Below are 16,814 nucleotides of genomic sequence, written 5' to 3' on the forward strand. Positions count from 1 at the left end.
GTGTCCCTTTTTTCTCTCCATCCCACTGTTAATGCTCTGGTCAGGACATCATCATAGGTAGCCTGGAGTTTTGCAAGACCTTGCCTTATTGATTTCCCTGTACTCACTCTTGGACACTTTCAATCTTTTTTTTCTCTAATTAGCCAAAGCCATCTTGTAAAAATACTGAATTTAGCTCTCCCAAATATTAACCGTGTGATCCGAAGGACTTGGTAGTCCATGGGGAAAAGTTTGAATTTCCTTCCAAATGGAAAGGGAAGCCATTGAAGAGATTCAGAGGTGGGGAAGTCACACACCATCACTCACCCTTTTCAAGGGTGCTTTGGCTGCTGTGTAGAAAATAGATTGTGGGAGCACTCATGGAAACCAAGAGACTAATGAGGGGGGTCTTAGCTGTGGTCTAGATGGGACATGATGAAGGTTGGGGCCGAGGTAAAAGCAGTGATGAGAGGTGGACGAATACTTGAAATATCTCGTAGGTTTAATTGACAAGAATTTCTGATGGCTTGGATGTGCGGGGTAAGGGAAAGAGAGTAACTGAGAATTATGGGAGGTGGGGAAAGGAATTTGCTTAAGGAAACAGTCAGAAATTTCACTTGGGGTATGTTAATTGTGTCATGCCTCCACCACATTCAACTAGAGATTCGAGTAGGCACTTGTCCATATCAGGCTGGAGCACAGTGGAGGAGTTTGGGCTAATCAAATAAATGTGGGACTCATATGTATAGCCCTAAAAATGGAAGATGGGGAATATAGTTAGAGAAATGGTTGCAGAAATGAGTCTGAGGAACTGTTACATGTAACGACTGAATAATGAAGAAAGAGGCAGCAAAGGAGACCAAGAAGGAACAGTCAGAAGCAGGAGAAAACCAGGAGAGTCAGGTACTCCAAAAGCCAGAACTGACAGTGCTGGAGAAAGAGGAAGTGCTGCTAAAAGGTTAAGTAATCTGAGGACAGAAGAGTACTTGCTGGAGCTGGCAGCACAGAGGTCAGGTATAATTTGGATACAAGGTGTCATTACTGTTATTTGCCAATCATAACGAGTGAGTTTCCAGCTTAAATCCTTTCAGTGGCTTCTCCTCAGCCCCATGATGCAGTTCAAAACACTTCCTATGTCTTTTTTTTTTTTTACATCTTTATTGGAGTATAATTGCTTTACAATGGTGTGTTAGTTTCTGCTTTATAACAAAGTGAATCAGTTATACATATACATATGTTCCCATATCGCTTCCCTCTTGCGTCTCCCTCCCTCCCACCCTCCCTATCCCACCCTTCCAGGTGGTCACAAAGCACCGAGCTGATCTCCCTGTGCTATGTGGCTGCTTCCCACTAGCTATCTACCTTACATTTGGTAGTGTATATATGTCCATGCCTCTCTCTCACTTTGTCACAGCTTACCCTTCCCCCTCCCCATATCCTCAAGTCCATTCCCAAGTAGGTCTGTGTCTTTATTCCTGTCTTACCCCTAGGTTCTCCATGACATTTTTTTCCTTAAATTCCATATATATGTGTTAGCATACGGTATTTGCCTTTCTCTTTCTGACTTACTTCACTCTGTATGACAGACTCTAGGTCTATCCACCTCATTACAAATAGCTCAATTTCGTTTCTTTTTATGGCTGAGTAATATTCCATTGTATATATGTGCCACATCTTCTTTATCCATTCATCCGATGATGGACACTTAGGTTGTTCCCATCTCCGGGCTATTGTAAATAGAGCTGCAATGAACATTGTGGTACATGACTCTTTTTCAATTATGGTTTTCTCAGGGTATATGCCCAGTAGTGGGATTGCTGGGTCATATGGTAGTTCTATTTGTAGTTTTTTAAGGAACCTCCATACTGTTCTCCATAGCAGCTGTACCAATTCACATTCCCACCAGCAATGCAAGAGTGTTCCCTTTTCTCCACACCCTCTCCAACATTTATTGTTTCTAGATTTCTTGATGATGGCCATTCTGACTGGTGTGAGATGATATCTCATTGTAGTTTTGATTTGCATTTCTCTAATGAGTAAAGATGTTGAGCATCCTTTCATGTGTTTGTTGGCAGTCTGTATATCTCCTTTGGAGAAATGTCTATTTAGTTCTTCTGCCCATTTTTGGATTAGGTTGTTTGTTTTTTTAGTTATTGAGCTGCATGAGTTGTTTGTAAATTTTGGAGATTAACCCTTTGTCAGTTGCTTCATTTGCAAATATTTTCTCCCATTCTGAGGGTTGTCTTTTGGTCTTGTTTATGGTTTCCTTTGCTCTGCAAAAGCTTTGAAGTTTCATTAGGTCACAATTGTTTATTTTTGTTTTTATTTCCATTTCTCTAAGTGGTGGGTCAAAAAACACCTTGCTGTGATTTATGTCATAGAGTGTTCTACCTATGTTTTCCTCTAAGAGTTTGCTAGTTTCTGGCCTTACATTTAGGTCTTTAATCCATTTTGAGCTTATTTTTGTGTATGGTGTTAGGGAGTGATCTAATCTCATACTTTACATGTACCTGTCCAGTTTTCCCAGCAGCACTTATTGAAGAGGCTGTCCTTTCTCCACTGTACATTCCTGCCTCCTTTATCAAAGATAAGGTGACCATATGTGCATGGGTTTATCTCTGGGCTTTCTATCCTGTTCCATTGATCTATCTTTCTGTTTTTGTGCCAGTACCATACTGTCTTGGTTACTGTAGCTTTGTAGTATAGTCTGAAGTCAGGGAGTCTGATTCCTCCAGCTCCTATGTCTTTTAAATCCCTCCACCTTCTGGCCAGTGCCCCGTTTCCTGACCCATCTCTGCAGCCATACTGGACTTCTCTGAGTTGCAGTCCTGAAAACGTGATGTGCTCTCTCTCCTGTCAAGGTCCTCACACAGGTTTCAACCAACAGTAATTTCTAGACTGTATGGCATAAGAGAAGCAGCATTACATGGTGGTTAAGAATTCAGGCTTCTGTTAATCCCAAGCTCCTAATTTATCTCTCCCCACCTTTCCCCTTTGATAACCATATGTTTATTTAGATTCACACTACTTTATATAAAATAGATAAACATCAAGGACCTACTGTACAGCACAGGGAAGTATATTCAATATCTTGTAATAACCTAGAATGGAAAAGAAACTGAAAAAGAATATAGATGTATATATGTATAACTGAATCACACTGCTATACACCTGAATCATTGTAAATCAACTATACTTCAAAAAGAAAAAAACCAAGAATGCAGGCTTGACAGTCAGCCTTCCCAGATTTGAATTCTGGCTCTGGCTTTTCTATTTGTGCCATCTTAGGAAGTTCCTTTTCTCAACTTAAGTTTCTGCAGTTCTTTTTGTCCCTTCAGTAAAATGGGATATGTCATAGAATTATTGTTAGAGGGGAAAAAAAGTCACACTCAAAAGAATGAGAATTATAGGGCATCAGACTAGAGATGTTAAAAAGGTAATTGAATCATGCCTTCAAAATCTCAAAGAAAAATGATTTATAATCCATGTTCCTGTATCCAGGAAAAAAAGTCAACCAGTTAGAAGGGCAAAATAAAAACATCTTTTCAGACATGTAAGAATTTAGAAAATTATCTCCCACACGGCCTTTCTTAGGGAATTATTTGAGTATGTACTCCTAAAAATAAGGGAATTAAAAAGTTGAGGAGAGGACAGGGAAGGCAAGAATAAATGACTATAGCAAAGGAAGGTGATGAAGGAAAGTCTGAAAAACAGCTTTACAGCAGGCTCCAGTGACAATTAATCCTGACTGGAACCAGAGGATGGAGAACTTTTGAAGTTCCTAGGAAAAAATACAGCATCCAGGGATCTGATCATTCCTAGCGTTAATTTACTGGGTGATCTGAAGAAGGAAATAAATGCTGACAGTATAAGAAGCAAACGAAGGCAACAAGACAATCCAGGATAAATTAAAAAGGTATATAAGATAGTTATGCTACACTAATTGGATTTGAAATAAACAAGATTTACATGGTTAAACCATAAAGTTTAAGTTTCATTTGACATAACCTCTAGAATTAACTTATAGATAAAAGATTTAGGTACGGTTAAAGTGCCAACTTGATTCTCTACAAGTTCAAGTTTAGATGACTGCAGTGGGAAGGTAGAAGGTGGCGAGTTCAGCTGATGGGAAGGACACAGGTACCAGTATCCTCATCTTACAAAATGGGGAGTGAAAAAATAACATCTCTAGTTGCTGGCATTCATCAAGGTGTCAGATGCAAGCAACGCAAGGTGCCTCTGACTTTACTAAGCAGAAAGGAGATCACTAAAATTATACTGGAAAGCTAACAATAAGAGTTTAGTTTTGGGAAAGCTGAAAAAAAGAAAACAACAACAGGCTCAGAGCTGTTTTTAAAAGTAATATCCAAAAGCATGTTGCAGAGCTGGTCTGATGATAAAGCCTTGGTGCTCCCACTCAGCACTGGAAGGAGCTGCCTCTGCTCCCCAACCAACGACACGACTGTGCCAGGAACTCGCTCACGCAACTCTGGGAAACAAACACTACCATTGCCATCAGCGGTCACCCTCTGTCATCCACACACTGCACACTTGGAAGCTCAGGAGAGCCTGTTTCTTTTCCCTCATGTTTTTCACCTGTAAATGAGACTATGAACAGGTGCATCTGATGGGCTGACACTAGGCCATGTGCTTCTGTCATAGACACAAGGGAAATGGGACTGAGTTTAGCTCTTAGAGTAGAGGGGAAGGAATCAGAACATTGGTTTTCCCCCAAATATGATATTTTAATGCTTGCTGGAGATGATGACAGATGTCTACTACATTGATGAAACAATACGTAAAAGTCTATTATTTAAAGTTATAAGAATAATTTAAACAGAGACTAAAATTATTGCATTCTTTTTTTTTGTCTCTTGTTCTTACAACCTGAATCCAGTTCATCAGAAAATTCTGTTGGTTCTCCTTTCAAAATATGTACAGAAAATGACTCCTTAATGCTTTTCCTGCTCACAGCCTCATCCCAGCTAGTGCAGTCTCTGCCCTAAATTACTAAAATAGCTTCCCAGCTGGTCTCCCTGCTTCATTCTTTGTCCCTTTACAGAATATTCAAAGTTAGCAGCCAGAGAATTCCTTTCAAGATATTAGAAAGATCCTGTTATGTCTGTGCTCCAAACCGTGCAAAGACTTCGAAGGTGACTCATTGTAAAAGTCTAAGGCCCTTCAGGATCTGCTGTTCTCCCCACCCAGCTGTGACCTCATCTTCTATTCTGACCCCACTCACTGGTCTCTCATCCTTCATCCAACGTGAGGGACAAGCTTTGGTCCTGAGCACTCTTCCCCCAGGTGTCTGCATGGCTAACTCTCTCGTACCTTCAAGACCACCCTGCCCTTAGACCTCCCAGTCTCACCTTTTCTGTTTTACCAAGTTACCTTTTTTCTACAGCTCTGATCACCTTCTAACATATTATGTATAATTTACTTAATTATGGTGTTTATTTTCTGTCTCAAGAATGGCAGTTATTTTGTCTCTTTTATTAGCTGGTGTATCCAGGCCCTTAAAAAAGCTCTCTGGTATAGGAAAATAATAAGCCATTGTTGAGTAAATAAATAAATGGATGAATAAATAATTGCTATAAAACTTCATAGGGAAGAGCTGGTGGAATTAATTTATCTAAATTCTGGTTTGTCAGAGCAGAAAGCTGATAGATAGACCCTAAAACAGGTCAGTCAAGAAATATCAGCATATATTATTTAGAATTATGGCAGTAACTACAAAAAGAGCAAAAGTAGAAATATATAAAAGTGGTTGTGTCTGCAGGACAGTACTGGGAGAAGAAAGAAGTAGGGCAGAGCTCTGTGGCTTTTTATTTTAAACCTTTTTGAACTCTTGGATTTTATTTTTTTTGGCCGCACAGCATGCAGGATCTTAGTTCCCTGACCAGGGATCAAACCCGTGCCCCCTGCAGTGGAAGCACGGAGTCTTAACCACTGACCGCCAGGGAATTCCCGTGAACTCTTTGTTTTTTAAAAAGTCATGTATGTGTATTCAACACTTTGACAAAAACTAACGTTTTTGGTATAATCAATTAAAAGGAAAATGTAATACTGCATTAAAAAAATTAAATACATAATGAAAAATGAATTGTATTTTCCTTATGAGTAGGAGATAGAATGTACAATGGGAAGTTGATATGGGCTGAATGTCTGTGTCCCCGTCAACACCATACGTTGAAGCCTAATACCCAATGTGATGGTCTTTAGAGGTGGGGTCTTTGGAAGGTAATTAGATTTGGATGAGGTCCTGGGGGAGGAGCCGTGAGATGACTGGTGCTCTTATAAGGGGATGGAGAACCCAGAATCTCTCTTTCTAATCAATGTGAGGATGCAACATGAAGTTGTTTGTCTGCCACCTGGAAGAGAGCTCTTGTCAGAACCTGCCCTCCCTGGCACCCTGATCTCAGACTTCCAGCCTCCAGAAGTGTGAGAAGTAAATTTCTGTGGTTTATAAATTTCTGTGGTGCTTTGTTAGAGCAGCCAGAACTGACTAAAACAGGAGTAAAAATCATGGCTAATAAAAATAATGAAGTAACTTCAATATTCTTCTTGTTAAAATACCTTCCTAAATTTTTTATTTTTATGATGACAAGTTTCAAGCAAAGAATGAATATACATGTGTCCATCTCTTAGCTCTGTCAAATTTTAACATTACACTTAATTTTGCATTCGTACTCTCTGATTTGCCTGGTGTGAGTCCCAAATATGGGTATAGATGATTCATGAGCCGAGGGGTTTGCCTTTGAAATATTGACGCATGACTCTTACAAATTCTTAATAGTAAAGGTAATGGCACATGTGCTACTCTAAAGAGAATTTTGTGAATTACAGGTAGAATAATGCTGCTGAATTTGACGAGGCAAAATAATGGCTAAGAATTGCACTTTTGGATATTTTTATGCAATAGGACATACTGATCAAATCCTAACAGTTTTTGTTTTCCTGGCAACTCACACACATGCATGGAACTTAAAGACATGTCTGCAAATGGGAGAGCAGGATCTGAAAATTATGCTACAAAGATGGTATATACCCTTGTGCGTAACTGAAACTCAATTTATGATTCTAGAAATGTAATTGTTGGACATCAAGTTAATCCGTTAAATAGTAATAGCAGTTAATCTCAGTTGTTTCCATTGAAATTGGCAACCCTTGCTCTAATCTGTTATGTAGGGTGCCATTTTGATAAGAAGTGTGTAATAATGCCATCCCCGGTATACGATATCGCTTCAAATTGCTCTTTTCATGACTTTGTAAAGCATTTCTCTTACCTGGTTATCATCTGGCACTCCGAGAAGACAGTGAGCATCAGCTGACTGACTTGGGGAGCGAGGAAGCCACGTCACTCTCCAATCTGTCCTACTTGCCATATTAATGAGCTGTGTGACCACCTGCCTCAGGGGAGCGTGTGTGATCAGTTCTCCCACTTCTGATCATGCTGTCATGACGATGAATGGCTGAGAGAGAGGTTTAGGAGAAAGAAACCTAGTTTAGTTAAAAAAGAAAAAGAGCAGAGCTGATTTTAATAAGAGCACAATTAGTATTAGCGCTCTTGGACATACTGTCATTCTCAAAGATATTAAAGGAAAACCTCACCAAGTTAACTCTTCCTGCTTGTTTACAGTCCTTCCTGATGAATGATTCAGAGGGACAGCCTAAGTTTTAGGCCACCTGTCAAGTATAGAATTTACATGAACAGAGAAAGTTGTTACTAAGTATCGTGGTCTCTGGTGAATTCTCAGTAGAAAAATATTAACATAAAATCTGTGGGGATTACAATATCTGACTCAAGACTTTACTAAGCTCACATTAAGAACCAAATATTTGGTTAGAGATATGAGAAAGCATTTATTTTCTTCCTGTGGAACTCTTAATTCTTCGTAATATCTTAATGTGACCTTGACATTTTTAAGGACTTCATTTATATTTTTGTTGATTACAAAATACAAACATTACTATTTTAATTCTTTTTATTGAGATATGTATAAGGACTCCACAGACAAAGAGCTCTAAAAATGGTTTTTTTGTGTGAGTATCTCATTTTCATGGGAGAATACCACCAAAACAGATCAGGTTTATATGAACTAGGACATGTTGTGCAAATATAAATCCAGAGAAAGCTATGAAATTGAAAAGAGCTATCAGACTTACTATAAAATTTAACTAGACATAGGTAAAAAGCCAGCTAAGCTCAAATTTAATGACTAACCTTCACTGTTAATTGGGCATATCTCAAAAAGCACTATAGTTATTAAATGATTTCAGAAAAATCACATACCACAGTTTTTTCACAGAGTTTTAAAACAAAAGCAAACTCAGAATAATTATTATTTCTCTTCCAAAATTCTATTCAGCATTCTTGTCAATGAAGAATACTGACAATTTTTATAATAACTCTTAAAAAACCATGCTTCATTTTGGTTCCTTGAGAAGGAAAACTGAATCTCCTTTATTTTTTTTAAGGCTTCTATAACAGACTGAAAAATGATTCAATAATATTGTAAGACTTCAGATATACCCCTGTTACATTCTAAGATGCCAAATTAGTTGGCTATGGCTGCCGTAATAAAATATCACAGACTGGATGGAATAAACAACAAAAATTTATTTCCTCAGAGCTCTGGAGGCTGGAAGTCCAAGATCAAGATGTCGGCAGGGTGGCAGTGTTGGTTTCCTTGGAGACCTCTCTCCTTGGCTTGCAGATGGGCTTCCACATGGCCTTTTCTCTCTGTGCACCCCCCCCAGGTGTCTCCCTTTGTGGGTCCACATTTCTTCTTTTTATAAGGACACAAGTCAGATTGGATTAAAGCCCACTCTCACAGCCTTTTTTTTTTAATTGAAGTAGAGTTGATTTACAATGTTATGTTAGTTTCAGGTGTACAGCAAAGTGATTCAGTTATATATATATATATATATATATATATATATATATATATATATATATATATATATATATATATATATATATTCAGATTCTTTTCCCTTATAGGTTATCACAAAATATTGAGCAGAGTTCCCTGTGCCGTACAGTAGGTCCTTGTTGGTTATCTATTTTATATATAGTCGTGTGTATATGGTAATCCGAAACTCCTAAAGCATCCATCCCCCCTTTCCCCTTTGGTAACCATAAGTTTGTTTTTTCTGTCACAGCCTTATTTCAAATTAGTCTCCTCTTTAAAGGCCCTGTCTCTACACTTACAAATTCCTCTTCCTTTTACCCCTCCTCTTCTTCTCCCTCTCCCCCATCCCCTCTTCCTCCTTCCCCCTTCCTTCTCCGTCTCTTTCTTTTTCCTCTCCCCTCCCTCCTTTTGTCATCTTCTTGACAATTCAATAATTCAAAGCTTAGTTATGGAAGAGTGGAGAAAATAGGAAAGAATGTTTTAACTGTCATTTTTCTGCATTTTTCTCTAAGTCCAAATCTGTTTCATTAAAAGAAATCATAATAAATTTGGGAAACATGCAGAACTTCTAGCAAGGAACTTTGAACTATTTGAGGGTCTGAATTGCTTCCGTGCCCCCTTGGCATGTCTTGGAGGTGGCATAGGTATGAGAGGAAATTTATAATAATTCTTTAGATGACCACTTTAGAATTTTCTGGTGTTAAATTTTCATCACTTTGCTCTGGTCCTTGGAGTCTCCCTGTTTAAAATACTAGCATATTATCCAGTTTAAAAAAAGAAAAGGAAAAAATAAACTAGTACAGCTTTCCCAAGAGTGTTTATCCTGTGGGATAAAATTGCTTCTGAAGTTAAAATTCTTCTTCCTGTTTTCCCAGCACATCCGGTGGGGTCTCCCTTAAAGGTGAAGGACAGTGATCATGCTAGTGAAGGGCAAGTCTGCCTTCCAGTCCTTAGCACAAAAGTCATCCTGCTACTGTCTGAAGCTGTTGCTCAGACAGCTTTCAATTCAACTCAGAACTTTTTCTTGAATTATTGATAAATCTGCATCACTTGGGGAAGTAGAAAATGGTAACATGGTGGAATTAATAGTTCTTCTCATTCTTTCTTCAGGGATATGGCATTTTTATGTGTTGCACAGAAGAAAGATCTTATAAGTGAAGATTTCATTTTGTAGGAAGTATATTTGTGTAGGAAGATATAAAGGATGCTCCAAAGGGAAGTCTTGAATCATTCATCAGTGTATGCCTCACAGTACTTTGTACTTTATAGTGAATTTTCAATAAATATTGGCTGAATAAGTAGATGAATTTACCTGGAGATGAAGCAAATTAAGGCATATTAAAATCCAGATTGTCAACAGCACTAATTCTCAGCTCTGAGGCTGCAATCAGATAGATACGCCATAAACAGAGATTTCCAAACTTTCTCAGTTCGTGGTGGTGCCCTTAAGTGTATCAGCAGTTTTTTTTCACAAGCCCCTTGGCAAACAAACAAAAAAAAACAAAACAAAACCCCAAATCCCCAAACCCCAAAACCCAACAAAAATCAAACAAACACCACCTGCCGATTCAGTTCACCAAGTAATTAAATCTTAACAATTTAGTATTTATGTCCTAACAACTTAGTAGCCATTTGAAAAAAATTATATGTATAATTTAAAAGAGCAAATAATACTTTTATTTCATTCTTAAATAATCACAATTACTAATAAGATGCACAGCTCCTTAAGCCTCAGAAGCAGTTGAACAACACCTCCCCATGTCATTTTTGGTTCTACATTGATTATTTTCATGATACTTGTTTTTTAATCTCAGCAATCTCCCAAAACTCAGCTTCACAAAGATATGATGTCATCAAAAGGAATGGAACTCGTTGTAATATCCAAACAGTGAACTGCCTCAGGCTAGTAGCTCATAAGGTGTCTGACAAATGTTGAGTGTTGCTGTGATTCCCTCGAATATTTAAAATATTCCTAAATATTCTCATATGAGTTCACTGTGGTGAACACAGTTTGAGCAAATAAAGTGTTATCAGCAAGAGTCAGATTATTGAAGGTACCAATCATTTTCCTAAAAATAAGACTGTTCTCAGTTATTTTTGTAATAATACCACTTATGCATTGACTTTCCGATACTTTTTTCAATAGTTTCAGGGAAGCAATGCATGTAAGAGCTAGGGATGAGGGACCTGTACATAACCACATTCATTGAACTTGCTGGAGTCACAAGTATTTGGTATTCTCACCTGTTCTGGGCATTTATTATTGTTTCTCAGTTCCTCTATTGGAAATGTGGAGTCTCAGTACCCCGATTTGCTATCACCTAGAAGGATCTGCTTGGCAACTGTATCTTTTTTTTTTTTTAACTCCTTCCTGCAATTAAGCTACAAAACCACTTGGTGGTGATAGATGTTTTATTCATAACAACCAATTACCAAATATGCTTTTTGAGGTCTAGTCAAAATTATTTTTCCACTATTTTCAGATTTCTAAAATTAGAACAATAAAATAGCAAACACTGAGTTGTAAATAATTCTAAATAGAACTTGCAAAGGAATAAGTAGAAAGATTTGGTTTGGTACTTTCTTCACTAATCCTTGTATACAATTTACTTTTACTTTTCATTTTATACTTAGATTTTGATTAAAATATTTTGTGTTTTATAAAAATAGAGATTTAATGTTCTGCACCTTTGTATCATAGTTCATTGATTCTAAGACTCCACTGAATATGAGAAGCATTCCAACTTCACAGATGTTAAATGTTAAAAACACAAAAAAGGTGTCTTAGAAACAGTGAAATGCTGTATTTGCAGATTCCAAAAGAGTCTTAATTCATGGGAGATACTCAGTAAATATGTCTGGGGAAGAAAAGAAGGAAGGAAGGAATAAGAAAGAAAGAAGGGAAGGAGGAAATAAGATTGTGGAGGGGAGGATAAGGAAAGAAGAGAGGAAAGAAATCAAGAAAAAGGGCAGAAAAGAAAATGACATCGTCTTCCCCAAGAATGGGCATAATTCTGAGGCTTTCTTGGTGGGAAACTTCCAGTTTTCCTTTTCACGGATGGAAACTTTATTTATTACATCAATAGTAAATTGATATTGATGAGTTAATAAAAATGAAACCACTGAGTTGTAATCCCAGGCCCATGAGCTTATGCATTCCTTTCTTCCCACGTGGAAGGAAGAAAAACCAGACATAGCTGCCTTTGGACCTTCGTGCAGGGGCTGAGCCTTGTTTCCTCCTTTCTGTCTGGATCTCACTTTGTGTCACCTCCTCAGAGAAGCACTCCTGGACTGCCTATGCCAATGGGATTCCCTCTCAGAACTTCTTATCCTTGGTTCCCTCCAGACTATCTCCTCATCCCCACAAGGGCTCATTAACTAGGCTTAAAGTGTAACTCATTTCCAAAAGCATGTATACTTTGACAGTGATTTCAAAGATCAGAAACCATTTAGAAACCAAAGGAATGCAAGCCTACATATTAATTACAAGATTTAGATTGGAAAAAACAAACAAACAAACCACAGTAACATGCACTAACACTGAATAATCTTAAACCTACAAAACTAACAATTTATAGTTAATCGTGATGATAAAGGAGGAGCAAACTCTGTACCAAGGGCAATGAGAGTGAAGGAAGGATCAACTTGACTTACTTCCATGTATTTCTGGAGCTGGATTGCTAATTGGCTTTTGTGTGAGCTTTTGTGATTTAGGTAAGCTAACAGGTAAGCTTCTGTGAACCTAGCCCATCTTCCTGCTTTTGGACAGGCCAGAAAGATGAGCTAAATTCCATTTTTTAATTTTAGTAGAGAAGGATATTTGAGAGCCTACTTTGCAAGTTTACAGACTTTTTTTTTTTTTTAATTTATTTGGCTGTGCTGGGTCTTAGTTGAGGCATGTGGGATCTAGTTCCCTGACCAGGGATTGAACCCGGGCCTCCTGCATTGGGAGTGCGGAGTCTTAGCCACTGGACCACCAGGGAAGTCCCAAGTTTACGGACTTTTTTCTTGCAGTTAATTTGAGGCCATATCTTTTGTAAGTTTCTCATGTTTTACTTTAAGGCAGGTTATTACTCTGCTTTACTGGTAAAGGAGAATAGCAAGCCTGTTAGTGCATGAGGGTCATCCTCCTTTTGCTACCGTGGGATGTGATACCTGGAAAACCTCCATGTGCTTTGTTACAGTTGGTACCTCTGTTCCCCACCTCAGCCCCACCACCTTTTCTTTGCCTCATGTCACACTCCAGCATCCCAGGTAGAACCCCAGGGGCAAAACACAGATGAAGTTCCATCCCAAAGCTGCACTGGTCCCAGAACTGGTCCATGAGCTGCTGCCCCATCAAAGGTGTGAAAATCTCCTAATACAGCAGCTGATTTATCTCAGTATATGTTAAGAAACAGAGGAGGGTATTGGTTTTGATTTTTGTATAGTTTTGTACACACATAAATTTAAAGAATCATGAAACAGGAAAATATATAGATTATCCATAAAAAGAATTAAAATATTAGATTCTGAAAGTAATAAAAGTAGATTCTAGCCTTCAGGGGCTAAAAAACCAGCAGCAAAGATTCAGATGATATGATTGTTCTGACTTAATATAATCTCTCTACATATTTAGATTTCAAGATAGTGTAATTGTCCATAAACTCACTAGCTAGGTATTAGTAATAAAGGCTTGGTAATGTAGTAATTACAGGAATGTATATTAAAAATTTTACATAGGAAATTAAAACTAACCAATCATTGACATGACACGACTAATTTTCATGTTTTGTCCCAGTCATTTATAGTTTATATTCTGACAGTTCTACAAACTTCCTATTGTAAAACTGTAAAACATACCTAACTAGTTAGATTGGAGTTATGAGATATAGGCCTGATGGAAGTATTAATTTCATGTAATTTAGAACATGAAGAAGTAATATTTTGATTATTTATTTGTCTTCAGAAAAAAGTGATTGTCTTTACCTTTCAATATGAGCAAGGAAAAGACAAATAAAAACAAAACAGAATATTTAAAGTTGCATACTTTGGTTGCCCAAACTATACATTATGTGTGTGTATATTTATATATTCTTAAATAATTTTTAAAAGTTACTTATATATATATGAGCAACTTTAAAAGTAATTTATATTTTAAAAAAATAATAATATAAAATAAGTAGATATTTATATAAATAATTTAAAAGTTCTGAAGATTAAATAAACCTATTAGTTATACAGCAATAAATAACACTAATGGGCAAATGTAACAAAATTGTCCATTTAGGACTGTTTGCGGTTTCCATGGGTGACAGTCTACTGTTTGTCTTCTACTCTTTCAAAGAAGGAATTATCCCATAAATCTATAGATAAATATTGGTTTGCCTCACCCAGTACTTGAATGGTTTATTAATTTAAAGTTTCTTGCCCTGAATTTTAAGGATCGGAACTTCACCAAGTTTTTAAGCATATATCTGATTTTTGCCCCCAATTTTCAAGCTTGGGAAATGACTGTTTTGTTCTAGGAAGTGTTGTCCCAGGTGCCTCTTACTCTACATAATGCTAACTTTTCCATAGAAAAGCTGATATGACAGAGTGATTAAAGAAATAAGATGTCTGTATCTATGTACCACATCTTGAATGAAATTGTGCCATTTTCAGAGACGTGGATGGACCTAGAGACTGTAATACAGAGTGAAGTAGGTCAGAAAGAGAAAAACAAATATCGTTTACTATCGCTTATATGAGGAATCTAGAAAAATGATACAGATGAACTTAATTGCAAAGCAGATATAGAGACACAGACATAAAGAACAAACTTATGGTAACCAAGGGGGGAAGGGAGGGTGGGATGAACTGGGAGATTGGGATTGACATATACACACTACTAGGCATAAAAGAGATAACTAGTGAGAACTTACTGTATAGCACAGGGAACTCTACTTGATGCTCTGTGATGACCTAAATGGGAAGGAAATCCAAAAAAGAGGGGATATATGTATACATATAGCTGATTCACTTTGCTGTACAGCAGAAACTAACACAACATTGTAAAGCAACTATACTCCAATAAAAATTAATTATAAAAAAGAAGAAATAAAGTGTCTCCATAATTTGAATTTTACCTGATGGTGAATTCAATGGCAGAATTATGGAGGGTGTTGAGGGTTTTTATGATTAACTAGGCTTATTGTCATAAAGACAGTGAGAGCCTGCTTTCGGTATATCTTTGAGTTTGACAAGGCGTGATTCCAAATCTGGCTTTACTCACATCCTGTATTTCCAAATAGACTGAACATTAACTGTGCAGTTGAACTGCTGAAGAAATCATTACTGAGGTATTTTTAAATGCACTTCCACCCTTAAGTAGAACAGCTGAAAACAAAAGATCGAAGGGATGTATATTTTAAGCAATAAAGGCTCAAGTGTGAGCAAAGAGGGTTAGAAAGAGGAAAACAACATTGGATGCAACTTTTCACTTCTTGTATTGACTTTGTTAGTGATGCCCTTTTGGATCTGTAGTCTAAGGGCAGCCTCTCAGTTTATCTATGTGAAATATTCAAAACAAGAAGAAAAACATTATTTTCCATTTTCTTTCCTTCGTAGGAAATAGACAACTGTTTCAACTGCTCAGACCTGAATGAATTTGGTGCATCCCAGGGCAGAAGTGAGAGCCCAGAAGAGGTAGAGACTGATAGAAATTAGACAGGACTCAGATATTCCCATTCAACTTTGTGAAATCACAGAGCATTTGTAGCATCCCCCTTTCAGGGTAGACACATGCACACAAAATTTTCCAGAGAAACCTGCACTCTTTATAGATTTATCTTTAACAGTGCTTTCTGTTAGCATAGATCAGTGAAATTGCCACCAAGGTGGAGGAAAGGGCACCCTGGGAAATGGCCTCAGTTTGGTCCCACATCAAGGATGGGATGTACCAGTGTGAAAAGGAAAATCATTCCTGAGTATATTTCCTTCATTGCTTTGACTCTTTGCCTACTGCATATTGGCCCTCTGGCTTTTGTAGTAAGAGTCAAAAAGCAGAGATTCAGTTGAATTCTGTTGACCAGAGGAAATCATGATATAAACATAAACGGCCAGTTGTGCTGTTTCTTTCTTGTTTTGCAACCAATATAAAATATTAGGGACTTCCCTGGTGGCGCAGTGGTTAAGAATCCGCCTGCCAATGCAGGGGACAAGGGTTCGAGCCCTGGTCCGGGAAGATCCCTACATGCCGCAGAGCAACTAAGCCTGCGCACCACAACTACTGAGCCTATGCTCTAGAGCCCGCGAGCCACAACTACTGAGCCCTCATGCCACAACTACTGAAGCCCGCATGCCTAGAGCCCATGCTCCGCAACGGGAGAGGCCACTGAAGTGAGAAGCCCGTGCACTGCAACGAAGAGTAGCCCCCGCTCGCTGCAACTAGAGAGAGCCTGTGGGCAGCAACAAAGACCCAACGCAGCCAAAAATAAATAAATAAATAAAAGACCTTTTTTTGACTTCCGGGTAAGATGGCGGAAGAGTAAGACGCGGAGATCACCTTCCTCCCCACGGATACACCAGAAATACAGCTACACGTGGAACAACTCCTACAGAACACCTACTGAACGCTGGCAGAAGACCCCAGACCTCCCAAAAGGCAAGAAACTCCCCACATACCTGGGTAGGGCAAAGCGGAGAGATTCCCGCACAGAGGATCGGTGCCGAGCGGCACTCACCAGCCCGAGAGGCTTGTCTGCTCGCCCGCCGGGGCGCGCAGTGCTGGAAGCTGAGGCTCGGGCTTCGGTCAGAGCGCAGGGAGAGGACTGGGGCTGGCGGCGAGAACTCAGCCTGAAGGGGGCTAATGTGCCACAGCTAGCCGGGAGGGAGTCCGGGAAAACTCTAGAGCTGCCGAAGAGGCAAGAGACTTTTTCTTCCCTCTTGGTTTCCTGGTGC

The 16,814-nt window shown here is 38.4% G+C and overlaps 1 long non-coding RNA gene across 1 annotated transcript in view; it reads right to left on the reverse strand.

Moving 5' to 3' along the window:
* LOC309801597 overlaps positions 1 to 16,814 on the reverse strand; it is a 207,989-nt gene that overhangs the window by 56,178 nt on the left and 134,997 nt on the right. The window lies entirely within an intron of this gene.

Source organism: Mesoplodon mirus (genome assembly GCF_964341445.2).
Source record: "Mesoplodon mirus genome assembly, chromosome: 3".
In the NCBI taxonomy this organism is placed as follows: domain Eukaryota; kingdom Metazoa; phylum Chordata; class Mammalia; order Artiodactyla; family Ziphiidae; genus Mesoplodon; species Mesoplodon mirus.